Consider the following 19,306-nt stretch of genomic DNA (forward strand, 5'->3'; position numbering starts at 1 on the left):
ATTCTTTTAAAGCCTTGATTGCTGCCTGTCACCATTTGGCACAATCCAATAAAAGTTATTTCCCACCAACACCTCCCGACCACCACCGTCACCACCCATTCAGCTTCAGAAATCTGCTTGGTTCCTTAGCTTATCTTGTTAAATAGATGGTTAAAGTCTTTATGAATTTCCAAACTCTCATTAATATCCCCCCAGTACGATGTCAGAGTTTCAAAGCACTTCTGTACTTCTCTTTACATGTGAATTTGACATGGACTCAGAATATTTTTAAGGCATCTGCTCTGAGTTATTCTTCTAATACGAGGTGAAAGATCTGTGCTGATCTGTGAAACTATTTTCAAATAATTATTTTAACTACTAACAACATTTAGGATATAGCTAACTAAGGTTAGGAAGCCAGTATGTTATTTTTTAAAAAACAGCTAAATTAGTTGATTTATATTGGGACAGGCTGCTTATCTTTGGCATCATAAATCTTAGCCCTTTCATTTGTCCCTATATTTCTGGGACAAAAAAAAGGAAAGAGTTGATCATAGATTGTAAAATTGACTAAAAGAATATTTCATTATTGCTGTTCTGCATACGGTATGGGAGAAATCCACATTCCTAGAGTGTTTCTAAATAGGTGGAGGGAGGTCAACAAATTTCTGATCAAGCAGGCATGAGTTTCACTTCTTGGAAGCAGAGGGGAAAAGTAATCCAATATATATTTTGTACAGTCCAATACAAACTCTTCATTTAATAGGTGAGGAAACTAAGGACTAAGCAGACAGGAGATTTTACTTCTAGGAAAGTAAACTAAATTAGAAAGATCCAGGCAAAAGTACCAAAGGCTTTGAAGTATTAGGCAAAATTCACTCAGTGGCAATGATTTACTCAAACTAACTTACACATAAAGGAGATTTATTGGCTCCCATACTGCAAAGTTAAGAAGTGTCTATGAGCTTCAGATAAGGCCTGATCCAATGATTCAATGAAATAACCAAGGACCCAGCTCCATTTCATTTCTCCACTATACCATTTTAGCTCATTATTCCAACACCGGGGCCAGCAATTCCTGAGGCTAACTAGTCCCTTTGCTCACCAAGAAAGAAAGCAGTGTTGTTCTAAAATATCAACCAAAGCCTTGTGATCCAGTTTATTGAATTGGCTTAGGTCACATACCCGCCCTGCCTACCTCACTGCAGCCAGAAGGATGAAATACACTGATTGTCTTGATCTAAACTGTAGGAGGTGAAGTCAGTTTCGCTGAAAATTCACAGGCAATCAGAAGGAAACCATGAGCTTTTCTGATCCTGTATCTGAAGACATTTGCCTCTGCCCTTTTTTATAGTCCCTGTTTTGAGATTTTGTAATGTTGACAAAGCAAAATAATATATATTTTCTCCAATGTAAGAGTACAGTAAGTTTTGCGTAAAAATATAAAAGCAAGAAGTCACGATAAAGGAGATCTATCAGATGGTAGGATGATTTCATTAATTCTGAAACTCCAACTTTACCTTGCTTGTCCCAACAAAAGTGAAAACAAGTAGCTAAAGTGGCCAGATAGGAGTAATACAGATGTGTCAAGTAAACATTTTAAATACCTAAGGGCAGGGAGGACAAGGAAAAGTATTTTCAGAAGAAAGAGAAATTCCTTCCAAAAATGAAAGAGAATACCACAGTCTCCAACACAGCACAGGCTGGTCAAGGCATAATATCCTTAAATCGAATGCCATAGTAATTGGAAACAACTGAGCATGGAAGGCAACCCTCTCAATGGTAGTTTACTCGTGTTAGTTAGCCCCACGCTGTACATTTTCCTAATGCCCTTTCCACGTATAAGACAGACTTTCAGAAAAGCACCATCAAGGAGATCTAGAACTCACATTACCCTTGTGCTGAAAGATCATCTAATCGAGTACATTTCAAACTGCAAAACAGAGCAAAGGAGGTTGTGTAATCACTCCCTCCTCCCACTATTACATCTCTAAGAAGAACATGCCTGATTTTATTTAGTCTACAAAAAAAAAACAGCTTCTGAAAAATATTTCATGTGACCAAAGATCATTGTATCTGAAAGGACAGTTCATCCATTTTTTTTCTTCTTTAAATATTTAATTGTGGTAAAAACACAACATATGTACCCTCTTAACAAATTTCAAGTGTACAATACATATTGTTGATAACAAGCACAATTGTCAGCAGATCTCTAGAGCTTATGCATCTCACTTAAATGAACTGTATGCCTGTTGACTGGGAATTCCCCATTTCCCTCTTCACCCAACCCCTGGCGACCACCATTCCACTCTTAAACAATTCTGTGAATTTAATTATTTTAGATACCTCATGTAATGCTAAGATAAAGCATGCAGTATTTATCTTTCTCTGACTGGCTCATTTCACATACAGTAAAAAGTCCTCAAGGTTCATCCATTTTATCATAGAGTGCAGAATTTCCTCCTTTTTTAAGACTGAATAGTATTCCATTATATGTATATACCATATTTTCTTTATGCATTCATCTGTCAATAAACACTGAATTTCTCCCACATCTTGGCTATTATAAACAGTTCTTCAAAGAACGTGGGGTGGGTATGCTAGTATCTTCTCAAGATACTGATTTCAATTCTTTGGATAAATACCCGAAAGTGAGATGACTGGATCATATGGTAGCTCTATATTTAATTCTTTGAAGAGCCTTCATACTGTTTTCCGTAGTGATTGCACCACTTTATATTCCACCAACAGTGTACAAGGGTTCCAATTTCTCCACATCCATGCCAACACTTGTCTTTTTTTTATAACAGCCATCCTGATGGGTCCAAGGTGATATCTCACTTGTTTAGTTTTCCCCAATGATTAGTGATGTTGAGCATGGTTGTGTGTGTGTGTGTTTTAATATCTACCTGTTGGCCATCAGTATGTCCTCTTTGGAGAAACATCTATTCAACTTCTTAACCCATTTTTTAAATCCGGTTATTAGTTTTTTTGCTATTGCATTTTTGGCGTTTCTAATACAGTCTAGAGATTAACTCTTATCAGATATCTGGTTTGCAAGCATCTTCTCCCATTTCGTAGGTGGCATTTTTAATCTGTTGTATGTTTCCCTTGCCGTGCAGGAAGCTTTGCAGTTTGATGAGTCCCACTTGTTTATGTTTATTCTTGCTGCCTGTGCTAGTTGTGGCAGACCCATGAAATCATTGCCAAGATTAATGACGTGAAGATTCCCCCTATGTTTTCTTCTAGCAGTTATTCAGTTACAGTTTCATTCATTTAGAGTTGATTTTCATTAATTTTTGTGCATAGTGTAGGATAAGGGTCCAATTTCATTCTTTTGCATGTGGATGTCCCATTTTTCTAACACCTAAATTCATTATTTTTCTAACTGGATCTGAGAAACTTAAATCCAAAAAGTTTCAATCATTTTTCAGTATCCAGTATAAACACCAGAATTGGACTCTGAAATTCATTCAACAATTATTATGTATCTACTATTACTATGTACCTATAGCAGTCTCTGTAAGCCAGTCTACAGTCACCAAAAGCTAATGTATCAGAATATCTAAAGAACACCTTCAAGTTCAGTATTTCTTTTCATAAACAAACATGTTCAGAGTACATAAGCCTGTTGCATTGATATCCCGACTCTGCTTACTTGTTCAGTGACTGAAGAATAGCTTCTTAACTCTCTTAACCCTCCATTTTCTCATCTGCAAAGAGAAATAACATAGTGCTACCTCTGAAGGATTAAAAGAGACTAAAAAATATGAAGTTCATTTAGAACTGCGAAAATATCAAATACATGTTAACTGGTAATAATAATTGGAAATAACTCAAAACACAAATAAGTATTTTATTACCAGGTGGCACAGTTTTGTTTTGTTTTCATTAAAAATGAACAGAAGGCCCTAGCTGGTTTGGCTCAGTGGATAGAACATCAGTCTGTGGACTGAAGGGTCCCAGGTTCAGTTCAGGTCAAGGGCACATGCCTGGGTTGTGGGCTTGATTTCCAGTGGGGGGCATGCAGGAGGCAGCCAATCAATGATTCTCTCTCATCATTGATGTTTCTATCTCTCTTTCCCTTTCCCTTCCTCTATGAAATCAATAAAGATATATATATATATATATATATATATATATATATATATATATATTTAAAATGAACAAAAGGATCTTAAATAAAACAATTATAAAGCAAAGTGTCTGATGAAGAAAAGCAAGCTGTGCAAAGATGGATTAATTCTACACAAGGATATCTTGCATGAATGTAAACATTCTAGAGACCTACACTGGAAATGCGTCAATGAAATAGCACTTTTGATGTGAGTTCTAGTGAGAGGTAGGAATCTAATAGCACAGAAGCAGTGCAAGTATTCTATGCATTTTGGTCCTTCTCTTTAGTACAAGTTAGAGAAGGAATGTTATCAATGGTTAAAAGATTGCATAATTTGGGGTTTAAGTTCATAGAAGAACTTGCAAATGTAGCTTGACATTTATCTTTAATATTATTAGTAAGGCTGGTTTTATGGATCATACTATAAAAGTTGATCCTTATTCAAAATAAAGGCATAGCAAGGAGTTGTCCAGAGACAAAATCTGATTTTAAAAAGTAATTCTTCGTACAATAAATAATAGCATGCTAACATTATTTTATATGTTAAAATAATTATAATACACATTATCATTGAGATAAAAATATCATGGAGTCACCATGGTAAGAAAATTACAGTTCAAGCTTCCTCTCTGCTTTAGATTTTGCAATCTTATTACCAACTTTGAAAGAACAAAAGTAATAATTGCATTAATAAAAGATTATTGCCCAGCCTGTGTGGCTAAGTGGTTAAGCATTGACCCATGAACCAGGAAGTCCCCAGTTTGATTCCCAGTCAGGGTGCATGCCCAAGTTACAGGCTCGATCGCAGGTGGGGACCGTGTGGGAGGAGGCCAATCGATGTCTCTCTCTCATCGATATTTCTGTCTCTATCCCTCTCCCTCCCTCTCTGTCTAAAATCAATACAAACATATTTTAAAAATAAATAAATAAAATATTATTAGCAGACTACTGATATTACTTTTTATAGTTTTCAAAACTAAACTAATTGTGCACTTAATATGCATAATGCTTTACTTATGGTTTGTGCTATATATTACACATTGCTATTATATTAATAGTATAACAGAATAGCATATGAGTATCACACAAACAAAATATCCATGTTACACATGCATATAAGAAACATGCTAAGGAAATAATTACAATTTTTCATAAAGAACTGCCAATCCAAGATCATTTATTTGAAATATGTAGATCATTTTTCAAGATGAGCATATTTGGATCACATGAAAAAGGACTCTGCTTCATTTTCTCCTTCACCAACTTCCAAAAAAAAAGATATTTCAAAATTCACCAAAATCTCAATATGTCATTTAGTTTTAATGCTATCAACCTACAAGGGGACAGGTTGTACTTATCTGCCTACAAAATGCAGTATTTCTACTCTAAGCCAACTGAAGTATGGCTCTACTAATTCTGTTCACATGTCAAAATTAATCAAACTGAAGCATTCTCTGAAGCTACACTGACACCTCACAAGCATCTTGGTTCAGGCTCTAGAATAAAGACAGGTTCAGAATGCCAAGCAGATTCTCGAGACACAGAAAACACCAGGGCCTGGCGAAGGACTAGGAGGTTTCATTCTGCCACAGCAATTCTTTAAAGTTTAGAAATTACTCTTTGTAGTGTAGATACATGCAGCTTAGTGGGTACTAGTGCTTCCTTAACCTTTTCAGAGGAAAAAAAGATGATGAAGCACTCAGCTTTGAGCACATTATCCCAAGACTAAATGTTCACAGATAACCGTGATGAGTTATTTCCCCTTGAAAGAATACATAAAAATATCTAGTTAGTTGAATTGTTTAACCACTTGGAAAACAACAATTAACCAGTGCCAAACCTTGCAATAAGCACTCAAACTCACTATGGAGCTATTTGGGATTTGATTTTCTCCCAAAAATGTAATGAAGTGAGTACAGTCTGAAATAGGGGTCACTGTTTAAAATCAGTCAGCATTTGGCATGTTTCGTGTTCTGCTTATGCTCGTTGGCAACAACAGTGCAGCCAACCAGGACTTTTTAGTGCTCTTTCTGGGGATGTTTGACAACTCCTCACTCCCACAGTCCCTTTAACATGGGCTTCCCCAGGCAGGGATACAGATCCCACACTGAGCCCATAAACCAATTAGTGGGAGGCCTTGGCATTGCATTCAAAGACCTTTATAAAAAGTCAGTATAGCCGGCTGTGTGAAATCTGACGTGTGGGGAGCCCCCATAAAACTCTTTAATGGAAACTAGGGGCTTCTTCTGGAAAAGGTTGAGAAGCTGGGCTCTGGCTGTATAATTAATGTAGTTATTTAACAACAGACAATCAGCATTTCAATAAAAATAATCAAAAAGCAATAAAAAAAACTTAAGAAACCTGGGCAATAGTTGACATATGTAAAAGAAGTTGGAATAAGCTGCTCTTTAGAAAGAGGGTTTCCTTGTGCATGATATGGTGGTTTTAATTATTACATTTGGAACAACTTGTCAGAATGCCTTTTAATATAGAAAACACAATTAACACCCCTTTTCCTCTTTTTTTCAATGAACCCACTAAATCTGCTTGGGTTCTGACTTTCTGATACCATTTATTGAGATATAATGGACACTTGTCATTGTATTAGTTTTACGTGTACACCATTACAATTTGCTATATGTCTATATTGCAAAATGATGACTACAGTGAGTTCAGTTAACATCAATCACCACACACAGTTACAAACTATTTTTTTCTTGTGATGAGAACTGTTAAGGTCTACTCTATTACCAATGTTCAAATACACAATATGGTATTGTTGACTATAGTCATCATGCTGTACATTATATCCATGGACTCACAGAACACAGACTGGTGGTTGCCAAAGGCAGGAGGCAGGGGGTGGGCCAAATGGACGAAGGTGGTCAAAAAGTATAAACTTCTAGTTATACGATAAATAAGTTCAACACATATGTTCTTAAAACTCATATAAATTGTGTTTTAAAAAAATCTCTGGAAATTCCTAACCCAAAGGCAATGAAATCTTCCCAAAACTTACTTTTTCCACTAAGTTTAAATAATTACTACTATTCATAAACAACTAAAAGATAAATACTTTCTAATAATAGAATAAATAATATAATGCCAAAATGACCTTACTGTCCTCACTTTTTATTCATCAGTTTTTTCCAGAACAGACAAGAATGACTCAAAGTACTTTCTAATATAATAGTATGATCCTAATCATGGTCTTGGGGTAACAGTTTCAGAAAATTAAAGGAACATATTTTTATTCATAACTGTTAAGAGTCGCCAAAGGAGGAATGCACGAGGCCAAAAGGGATAAAGAATTATTAATTTATTAAGTCATCTGGAAAACCAAAATGGCACCAGCACCCAGGGATGGGGAGTCAGAGATTTTAAAGGATTGTAGTTGGGCTTTTTCTGGGCAAAGAATTCTCTGGGTGGGTCCTAAAGGGAAGACATTGGTCTTAGCAAGTGGAATGTGGTCTAAGCTAAAGGGAATGTCAGTTGTGAAGTGGTCTAAAGGTCAGTTCCCAGGGAAGGGGGTATTGATTCAATTATTTGATCAGACCTAACAGTAACCCCATTTCCATATCAAGAATGACTTGATCTTGCCCTAACCGGTTTGGCTCAGTGGATAGAGCATCGGCCCGTGGACTGAAGGGTCCCAGGTTCGATTCTAGTCAAGGGCATGTACCTTGGTTGCAGGCACATCGCCAGTAGGGGTGTGCAGGAGGCAGCTGAATAATGTTTCTCTCTGATCGATGTTTCTAACTCTCTATCCCTCTCCCTTCCTCTCTGTAAAATATCAATAAAATATATATTTTTTAAAAAGAATGACTTGATCAGCCCTGGTCAATGTTCTCAGTGGTTAGAGCATCAGCCCCTGCACCAAAGGGTCTCAGGTTTGATTTATGGTCAAGGGCCTGTAACTGGGTTGCAGGTTCCATCCTCAGCCCCAGTTGGGAGGCAACCAAGTGATATTATTCCCTCTATCTATCTATCTATCTCTCCCCTCTCCCCGGCCCCGTCTCCTACCTTCCACTCTCTCTAAAAATTAATGGGAAAAATATCCTCTGGTGAGGATTAATGGCAAAACAAAAAAGGATGAGGCTACTCATGAGAATAAGGAACTTAATTTTTTATTAATGTGCTGTGATGTAAGTATATTTGTACAATTTTAATGTAATTGCCTCAACACTTAAGTCTGAGTAAAATTAGCCAAGTAATGTCTTTCATTCTAGAATAATTGAAAAAACCTCTTGTTGCTGTTATCTGTGGAGCCATTGAAAAGATGACTGAGCGCAATTGTACATATACACAAACAAGTAGCAACTATGAAGTAATAAAAATGATCAAATAAATCACAACTAAAAATTGGTATTTTCATTCCTTTGTACTAACATTTTCATCATGTTAATTAAATGTCTTGGTATTAAATATTTAAAGAGAAGCAAAACAAGAAGTAACATTTGTCAAACTGAACAATTATATTCAATTTATTTTTAATATGATTTTAGAATTATATTTTATAATTTAGCCTTCAGTAGAAAGGTCAACTCATATTATGTGTGATTTTTGCAAGGATGGGAGGAGGGGTGAGAATTGGTTCAGAGAGTGATTCAAAATGTTTTTTGATAACTATCTATTTCCCTGAAGGTATTAAAACTTCAATGGCTTTTTCAGAATAAGATTCAAATAACTCATGTTCTTTCCAGTTTGTGGTTTTAGTTAATTATTTTAAAAAGGAAGCAAAAATGTAAGGACAGCCAAAAACAGTCAAAGCCAATAAAAAATAAAAAAAGAACAAATACTCAGTTTTAAAGATTTCAAAGCATGGGTGGATGATTTAATTTATAATAATACCTTCAAAGCTACAAATACAATATTCAGGCATTTTTTTAATGGAGGTTGAGGAGGTACATAAATTTTTAACATAATGGGATAAATCATCTTAAATCATTCTCAAATGACCTTCTACCAAAAAAAACTTCAATTTTTAAATGATCAAAACCTCCCTAAAAGATATTATGTGAACATTAGCTTTATTATGTAACATACCAAATGAATTTCATAAACTGTATGTCTTACTACTTAAATATACGCACATTATAAAATACATTTTACTACCTTATAATTATAGTAAGAGTTTTAGACTGCCTTTTAGTCAAAACAGAATTAATATGTTTTCACTTTAATTAATTAGTATGGTCTCTTTTTCCATTAATCTTTATGATTACCTTCTCAATTTTTGTCATCAATTCCTGTAGGCAGATCCTGAATATTATCAGTACCCCCCCCCAACATTCCCTATCAAACATTTTTAAGGAACCATCACCTTTTTTCCCCTAAGCCTACTCACTCAACTCTATCCACTCAGACCACTCTGACTTCACTGGAATCTCAAGTTCACGGACTCCTCAGTTCTCTCAGAATCCATTATCTGTCTCTTTCCTTTATATGCTTACCCACCATTAAGCACTAGAGTTTCTCACTTTGTCCTGGGACCTCTTGTCTCAATTAATTCTCTCTTTCTAATGTGGAAAAATATATATTAACTTCTCATTTTATTAATTGTATAACATAGTTGAATTTTAGAGTGGAGTTTTTATAAGTAATGGAGGATAAAATGGGTGAGAGAAAATGACACAGCATCTGAAGAAAGACTCATGCATTTCCATTGGAAAAGCCTGTGATGGGTGTCAAAGTCAGATCCTGAAGAATCACTTTAAAAATTGCTCATCTTAGAGACAAAGAGGCTACAGCAAACCATAGACTATAGTACTCTGTCACATGGGTTAACTGCTTTCATGTATTGTAATCAAAATGTTTACTTGAATAAAGAAAAGAAAAAAAAACACTGAACTCTCAAACAAATTGAAGCTCAGAGCTTCAATCATCAAATGTCTATGTCCGTCTCAATTTTCTATTCTGTGTTTCAAGCCCATATGTTCCAACCTAATGTTACAAAACCAAGCTCATCTGCTTCACTCAAAACCGGGTATTTTTCAGTGTTCTTAGTGAATAGGCCTTTATATTCAGTTGCACAAACAAGAAATCTAGAAGTCATTTTGAACCCATCTACTTTCACCCAATTTTTAAAAGTAATCACCAGATCCCTTTCATTTTACACCCTATTGATCCTTCAAATTTGTCCACTTCTCTCCATCTCTATCACCCAAATGTAAACCTTTAAAGTCCTGTATAAGCCAAATAAACCTCTATACATGTGAGCAGCATATATGTCTCTTTCATACCACTTACCAGTCTGGACACTTTACATTTTATGGTGTGATTACCTGAATAATGTATAATTTTCCCTTAGACTTGCACTATGCAATAAAATAGCCACCAGCCAGCACATCTAGCTATTAAAATTATATAAAATTAAGAATTCAGTTCCTTGGTTGCACTAGCTAGATTTCAAGTACTCAATAGCCACATGTGGCTAGTGGCCACAGATATACAACATTTTCATCATTGATAAAGTTTTATTGAACAGTACTGCACTAAACCATAAGCTCCATGATAGCATGTTGCACCCACCAGAGACCATTGGGACTAGGAACAGAGCCTGAAACATAGTATGCTACACACACACACACACACACACACACACACACACACAGTGAACTAACTAGCAAGAATGAACATAAGACAATGGAACAATGACCAGAAATCATCTTCTAAACACCATCTACTATTTGGCACACCTCTTTATCATTCTTTAAAAGAACCTCTCTAGAAAGAAGAGCAAAGTTTACATACCTAATTAGAATGGCTTTCAGAGGACTGGAAAACTGTGGTTCAAATCTGTCCCACTACAAATCTCATTTACTCTCCAGTTCCACTACTTACAAGGGCTAACAAAAGGAAATGACTTTTTTCAAAACCAAAACCAATTATCAGCAGTGGCAGCAATCCTACACCTCATTCCAAGGTGTTTTTGTGGGCTTTTTTTGTTTGTTTGTTATTAGTCTTCGGACTCATTACTGCCTCTTAAGTAAGTTTATATGTTAATCATGTAAGTCTCACAGCATCTGCTGTTGAACTGGAGATGGACAGCAAAAGGCACACTCAATCTCTGCTTAGGAGCTAAACAATACATCCATGTTGTCTACTTGGACATTATTTCCTAATGAAATCTTTACTAACTATACCTAAAATTACAGTTAAAAAAATTAAACCAAATCCTCATGAATCCAAGGATTTTCACCTTTTCAAAAGCAATATAATTTTCTGGATGTATTTAAAAATGATTATTTCCAAGAGTTATAAGAATTCTAATTTTAAGGAAAACAGCCTTTGAAAATTGGCTGGAAAAGGCATAAAAAATAATAATAATGAGGAGGAGGAGGAAGAAGAGGACAAAGAAGAAAAAGAGGAGGATGAATAGGAGGAGGGGAAGTGGAGTGGGGAGGGGAAGAGGAGGAGGAGGAGGGAGAGAGAAAAGGAAGGGGAGGAGCATCAGCAGCAGTACCACCACCACACTATCTATGACTTGTTAGAGAAACAAACAAAATCAGGATACACATGAAACAGTAAATCAAATTTAACTTTGTCCAAGACTTACCCTCCCTAAATTTCAGGATCCATACCTGCATAAGGAAGGCATTTGGTTCATTTTAATAAGTTGAAAAGAGGACGATACCTAAGACAGTGGTTGGCAAACTGTGGCTCGCGAGCCACGGTTTGCCGCTCTGTTGACTAAGGAGTTTGCCGACCACTGTGCAAGGCATTACCCTTACCCAGAAGTTTTGACTTCAGGTTAAAGACATTAGTACATTATTAAAATGTTTTTTAAGTGTTTTTCCCTAAGGCAGTGATCGGCAAACTCATTAGTCAACAGAGCGGCAAACCGCAGCTCGCGAGCCGCATGTGGCTCACGAGCCGCAGTTTGCCGACCATTGCCCTAAGAGGACATACTGGAATCACCTGCAAGCCTTTCTCAAACTATATATTACTCTCAAACCCACTTATTCTCCCTAGAAATTATAATACACCCTGGTTGCAAGGGCAGCCGGCTGGTTATCCTGACAAGATCTGTGGTCATCTCCCATAGCATTCCTCATCCTTTATTGCATTTAGGTGGGGGCTGGTGGCTGATTCTCAACAACGTAACATGAGCAAAGGTTATATATGTCACCTCAGGACTTGGGGGTAGGTTAAAAAAAACTGATGGGCCTTCTGCACAATCTCTCTTCTCCCGTGTGACACTTGTCTGGGGACATCCAAGGAATTTTGGAAAGCTGAGATCCCTAAGCAACTAAATGGAGCTAAGCCCACTCCTCACCAAACCTCTACCCACCTCATATCCTGCCACTAGTCAAAAATCTTACTCTGTACGTTGCTTAGGTGAGAAATTAATAACTAGTGTATTAATCCATTTGTATTTGGGATTTACTTTTTACAAAAACTAGACTGTCCTTAGCACACATACTACTCTACCTGAACATACCCCCATACCCGCTGCCCAGGATTGAGAGTTACTGGCTTGGTGAGCCACCACTAACTACAAATGGGAGTGCATTACACAGATGTACTAGAACAGAGAGATTGAAAATGGTATGACTGTAGTATTAGCTAATATTTCTCAAATCTCTAATTTTGTGATTTTAGTAATCAGGGCTTAATCTCACTCATTCCACTGATATTACCTCTTCAAATGATTTGGCAAGTATCATGATGTTAATAACATTTCCTTAATTTCCACAAACTACACCAAAGACTGCAGCAACTAGACAAGTCCTAAAAACAGAACAGGCACGCATTATAAACTCAAGCAAAACCAAGTTGCTTGTAATTCTTTAATATACCACGATTTAAATTTTTTTTATTTTTTGATGCATGGCACTAAGAAGCCCTTGCTCACTTTCTTCTTTGTTTCTATCAGCCAACAAGATTCCCTTGTTTTAAAACACAGCTCTTCTCCCCACCCTCATTCCTAGATAGAGTTAATCATTTCCATCTCTTACCCTTTTCACACTACATTGTAATTTAACAGTTTACACATCAATTCTCTGTTCCAGATTCACTTGAAAAATAAAGTGGAGTCTCATTCATCTCTATATCCTTAGAGTCTAATACCAAGTCAATAAAATATATACTCTAAATAACACTGATGAATGAATAATTTTCTCAGCTCCTCCCAACTTGCAAAGACAAAAGACTAGACTAGTCTGTTTTGAATACATTAGTATCTATCAATAGCCAAAAACAAGTCAATAAAGTAAACAGCAGGGTATAATATATATGGCTGCCATAAGTACTGGATGAGTCAACTTTGTTTAATAAGTTCTCTTTTTTTATCAAAAAGAATTTCTAAACTGTTTCTGAAGAATTTCTGAAATGTTTAATACTGTAGTTAAATTCAAAGTATAGTAGAAATAAGCAATTATATCTTAAAAATATATATTTACAAATTATATTGAACACCCAAACTTATATATAAAATTACTGGCTTGACCAAGTCTCATTTTTTTGTCATTGGTCTCTATTGGCTGGAAAGAATTCAAAAGACTTGAATTTATTTCAGTGAATACATCTGGAGTCCCAAAGTAAGCTCAGAGTACAACCATCATCTCAGATTCTTGATGTGTTTTTTCTTAAATTTTGAAGGGGAAAAATACTGCAGAGAACAGTATAAATGAGGCATGCTTTGAAGCAAAAATCACTTATAATAAAGGCAGAAGGTTCTCAGAGGAAAGAAGAGAGTACCTACCCTTATCTAGAGTCCCTTAGTTGCCATAAATCTGTGTCACTCTTGGAAGGAACACAGTCTAAAATAATCCTAGCATCTTTAGTGTGACTATGTCACCTAAAGTTCCAGACCCTATTTTAAACTTGACTTGCAAAGCTAGATTGCCTTTTAAGAGTCTTAAAAATGACAAGAAAGCTTCAAATACAGTTTTCTATGAGGGTGTTAGTGAATGAGACTGCCATTTTGGGACACAGCTCAGAAACCCTTTGTTGTAGCGACAGAAGTAACTTAAAAGGAAATATGAAATTTAATTAGCATTCCAGGGGTCCCATGCAACCGCAGGCATCTGGAGGCACAACAGGCCCCACAATCTCCAGCCACTAAGCCATGCGCAGGCTTCTGAGTGGGCTGGTTCTGGTTCAGAACCGACCTTGAAGGTGTGCAAAAGCCGGCTGCTCTATCATGGCATACCCTTTACAACACCTCGGAATTACAGTGAGAAAGAGAAAGAGTGAGGAGAAATAATGTATAAGATCAGGAAGAGGGAGAAAGTTTTCAGGAAAGAATCTTTATAAGTTTATTAAGCAAGAAGACTGTAATGGCAGTTTACAGCAAAATTTGCTTACTTTGTGCTATTATTCTAGGCAACTTACATATATTAATTACTAGAGGCCTGGTGCACAAAATTTGTGCATGGGGGTGGGGGTGGGGTGGGGGTGGGGGAGGGTCCCCTCAGCCCAGCCTGCACCCTCTCCAGTCGGAAACCCTTTGACATCCCTCTCACAATCCTGGACTGCTGGCTCCTAACCACTCACCTGTCTGCCTGCCTGATCGCCCCCAACTGCCCCACCCACGCCGGCTTGGTCACCCCTAACTGCGCCCCCCCCCCCCGCCAGCTTGGTCGCCCCTTACTGCTGCCCCCTTCCAGCCTGGTTGCCCTCAACTGCCCCCTCTGTGGGCCTGGTCACCCCTAACTGCCCCCCACTGCTGGCCAGGTCACCCCCAACTGCCCCCCCCCTGCCAGCCTGGTTACTCCTAACTGCCCCCGCCCCGCTGGCCTGGTTGCCCCACACAGCCCGCTTGGTCATTCATCCGGTTGTTTCGGTCGTGACGGCTCCTGGCTTTTTATATATATGGATTTTAATCTTTATAATAATTTCATGAGATGGGCATTATCATAACTCCATTTTATACATGAAGAAGTTGAAGCAAAAAATTGATTAAGTAACTTGCCCAAGGCCACACCTTCATAAGTAGTAAAGTTTGGCGGTCATTTCCTAGATTTTGTCTGCTGGCTCTACATGACAGCTGCCTCTCGTGTCGGGTATTCAGCATGGATAAACCTGGAGTATAGTAGGTTAGTTTCCTCCACAAACTGATGTACACCCAGAACATTGGAAATAGGATCTTTTGCAGAAATAATTAAAATGAGATCATATTGGATCAGGGTGGGCCCTAAATCCAATGATTTGTATCATTGAGATGATGCAGCTACAAATGAAAAAATGCCAATGACTGCCAAACGCCAGCAGAAGCCAGGAAAAGGCAAGGAAGGGTTCTTTTCTAGATCCTTCAGAGGGAGCAAGGCACTGCCAACACCTTCATTTCAGACTTCTGGCCCCAAAGCTATGAGAAAATTAATTTTTGTTGTTTAAGCCACCAAGTTTGTGATCATTTCTGATAGCAGCTCTAGGAAACTAATACAGAGAGTAAGATCATGAGTCATCAATAAGAAATATAAACATGGAGGAGTTAATAAAACAAAGAATATGGGTTTTTCATCTTTTTTTTTAAAAAAAAAAAAAAGACATGCATGCATTAATGAGGCACCGTTGGATTTAATGAAAGGTCCTGTCTTTAGCTGCAGATAACCATCAGTCCACCCTTTAATCATGACTGAGCTTTTGAAATGAACTACTACCTATAAGAAGACTGAAGATGAAGAAAAAAACTGGGGATCATTGACATATGAATGTGATAAACCTTGAGAAAGGATAATATCATTACAGGTAATGATGTATAAAAATATGAGAAGTTGATCTGAACATAATTTTAAGGAACACTACCATTTACAAGTTTAGGATGAGAATCAAGCGAGAGAGACTGAGGAGCTGAGAGTTTCGAGATTACCAGGAAAGAAGAGCATCCCAGAGGACACAGATAATAATGTTTTTAGAAGGAGATTCAAACAATGCTTGTTGAACAAATAACAAGTGAGCAAAAAGCCGAGTCCAAATGTAGCATGTAAAATATCACATACATACACTAAGTGATATACTACATTTACCCTTACAAAATGCTGAAAATCCAATACACTTTTAAAGCTAGTTAAGTCTAAAAATGAAATATTTATGAAAAATTCTTGTCTCCTGTTCAAGAATTGCAATTCTCCTTGTCTCCTGTCCAAGGTTAACAGGTGAAATCCCCCATAGTTCTTTAGAATCTACCTTCCCTGAAGACCTTTTACCTTTTAACTTGTAAAGGCTCCAGCTATGTATGCATTCCCATTCATTCTACTACTAGATAGAAAAACTAGTAAGTCATCCAGCGAACACTAACAAGCCATCTTTATGTTCAGCAATGAGGACATAAAGGTCTCCCAGGCTATGAGTCACCAGCCCTTACCCTCAATGAATGAACACACACAGGTAAGCCATAAATAATGAGAACATTTATATACAGTATGATACAAATATGACAGCAATAGGCAAAGGATTCCAGAGAGCTATAGAAAGTTGGCCTCTAATTCTACCTAGAGGTTCCCTGAAACAAGAGGGCATTTCCTGATTTATGTCTTAAGAATTAACTTAGTTAAGTAAAGAGGAAATGGAGAAAAGAGGGGTTTTGGAGAGAAAAGACTGAGCATACATCTGTGGCCTGAGTATCAAATCCTGAATGCTTGAAGCACATAGCAGGCACCCAATTAAATATTTCCTGAATGAGAAGTTTAATGCTGAACGACTAATTGTTTACTGTTGATAGAGCCTGATTCCCTTTCAGCTGTCATAGGCAATGTCATTCTGGATTAGAAACCACAAATGATGCCTTCATCTCATTGAAAACAGGAGTACTGCCACTGACAGTATTTTCAGAGTGCATGGTATACTCATGTGGTAGAGTCAACAACTGGTCACCATACATCAGTGTGTCACAATACGCTGAGCTTCTCCAAAATGCACATGCCCAGCTACCACCTCCGAACTGACAAGGGGCAGGTCTAGGAGAGCACAGGCATGCCCATTCTGAAAAACCTCCCCACGTGACTGTATTTCACAGCCCAGAGTTCATGACTTGAGCTGAGGGCTACGGCTTAAACTTTATGCTGGAAGGTACTCAAATGTGACAGCAGGTTTGAGTACCTGCTGTACTCTAAGATATCTGCCAGGATACAGGTGGGATAATTCTGGCAGAGATTATAATCCCACAGTTGCTTTGCAAAACCCATAATTTGCCTAAATATTATAGACCTTGTTTGTACTGAGGAGTTAAAATGTGAGCTCTCCCCTAAAAATTGAAAGTAAAAGACATATGATTGCCCTCCAGTGTTTAATTCAGCACTAACAGATCAGGCCTGAAAGACATAAAATAAAAGGATGTGTCTTTCTTGGCTGAACAGTCAGGAAGACTACCAGTGAGTCATGAAATGTTTTTGCTTTGGGCTGCTGCCCCTGAAGTATGAATATTTTATGTAATTTTTGCCTGTGTAAAACTCCAGTGTCTGGTCTGAAATGCATTGGTATTTGAACTGGGCTTTTTGACATAATAAAAATAGCAAATATCAAGCACAACAACAAAATAAGGTTTTAATTTTAATTTGGTCCACAGAGGCATTTTCAAGGCATGTACCCATGTGGATTCCCAAATCAACCAGACGTGAATGAAAACAGATTGACTTATCAAAATATCTACAGAAACAAATTTTCAATCTGAATAGTTACTCAGCTTCAGTGGCCAGGAAAAAGCAGTGTCACCTGAGATAATGTGAATTACATCCAAATACTTTTCAGAAGAGAAAAATCTTGGCTGAGCAGAAACTAAGAGTTTCTCTAAGAAGAACAAACCTTAGTTGTGAAATACTTCTTTAAAATCACCAAAATTACTTTGTTAATTTTATTATGCTTTAAATATTCCTTTGTAGCTTAATGGTGAACCAAAAGGAAGTAAATTACCACTATTAATGAAAAATCAGAATGAACAGTAAAATATATATATATAAATTCTATTTAAATTATAAAATAAGTCATTATTTTCCTAGTAAATGTAAAAATTCCAAATTTCCATCAAGACAGAGAATTCAAAGAAAATCAGAAAGACAGATGGGTTCCCCTACCCTCCGCATGTCTGGCTCCGATGGATTGGCCATTAGCAAAGTTGGGGCAACAAGAGGTATTCTGGGTACAGAGCCCACAGTATCACAGCAACCAGGAATGCAGATGAATGCAGAACATGCAATAAGGTCCCTCCATCTACCTTTTGGGTACATATATAATGAAGTTAATTACAGGGGAAATTGAAGGAAAGCTATCCTATCTAATAAAGAGGGAATATGCTAACTGACCCTCACACTGCCATAACTATGAAGGTGCCCACAGCCAATAAGGAGAAAATATGCTAACTGACTGCCCCGCCCTCAAAGATGGTGGCACCCACAGCCAATAAGGAGGAAATATGCTAACTGACTGCCCCGCCCTCAAAGATGGTGGCACCCACAGCCAATAAGGAGGAAATATACTAATTGACTGCCCCAACCTCAAAGATGGCAGCGCCCACAGCCAATAAGGAGAGAATATGCTAATTGACTGTCACGCTCTCAAAGATGGTGGCACCCACAGCCACAAGATGGCGGCGCCCAGTCCCTCAGCCCTGCCGGGGCAGCAGGCGCGTGGCAAGGCTGGGCCCGCCCCCAGGCAGGCCCAGCCACTCCACGTGCCTGCCTCCAGAGTCCCTCAGTCCTCTCAGGCCCCCAGCCGCCCAGGAACTGCCCAAGACGCAGGCAAGCCTCAGATGGCGGCTGCTCAGCCGCCCAGGGCTACCCGAGGCTCAGGTAACCAGGGCTGGCCAAGGCTTGCACTGCCGGCGGCAGCAGCAGAGGTGTGATGGGGCATCGCCTTCCCCTGATCACCGGGTCACCTCCCACCCCTGAGGGCTCCCAGACTGTGAGATGGGGCAGGTCGGGCTGAGGGACCCCCCTGCCTTCCAGTGCATGAATTTTCATGCACAGGGCCTCTAGTGTAACAATAAGATCTGATGAGTCAAAAGAGGCCTGATCTTTATAAAATCCAAGTATAAAAGCTAGAGTTTTCAAAGGATTAACTACTCTGTTAATAATCAGTAGGCTCGCCCTAACCGGTTTGGCTCAATGGATAGAGCGTCGGTGTGCGGACTCAAGGGTCCCAGGTTCGATTCCGGACAAGGGCATGTACCTTGGTTGTGGGCACATCCCCAGTGGGAGGTGTGCAGGAGGCAGCTGATTGATGTTTCTCTCTCATCGATGTTTCTAACTCTCTATACCTCTCCCTTTCTCT

General features: G+C 38.1%; 1 protein-coding gene across 6 annotated transcripts in view; it reads right to left on the reverse strand.

Annotated features, from left to right (window-relative positions):
* BMPR1B (bone morphogenetic protein receptor type 1B) overlaps positions 1 to 19,306 on the reverse strand; it is a 393,766-nt gene that overhangs the window by 238,457 nt on the left and 136,003 nt on the right. Inside the window, exon 1 of one of the 6 annotated variants that reach the window (XM_080640957.1) lies at positions 3,638 to 3,692. The exons of the other annotated variants lie outside the window; for them this stretch is intronic. The gene's annotated coding sequence lies outside the window, so the exon portion shown is untranslated. Of the gene's footprint in view, positions 1 to 3,637; positions 3,693 to 19,306 lie in introns of those variants that run through there. 6 annotated transcript variants of the gene reach the window in all.

The sequence above is a fragment of the Plecotus auritus genome (assembly GCF_963455305.1).
Source record: "Plecotus auritus genome assembly, chromosome: 1".
Taxonomy (NCBI): domain Eukaryota; kingdom Metazoa; phylum Chordata; class Mammalia; order Chiroptera; family Vespertilionidae; genus Plecotus; species Plecotus auritus.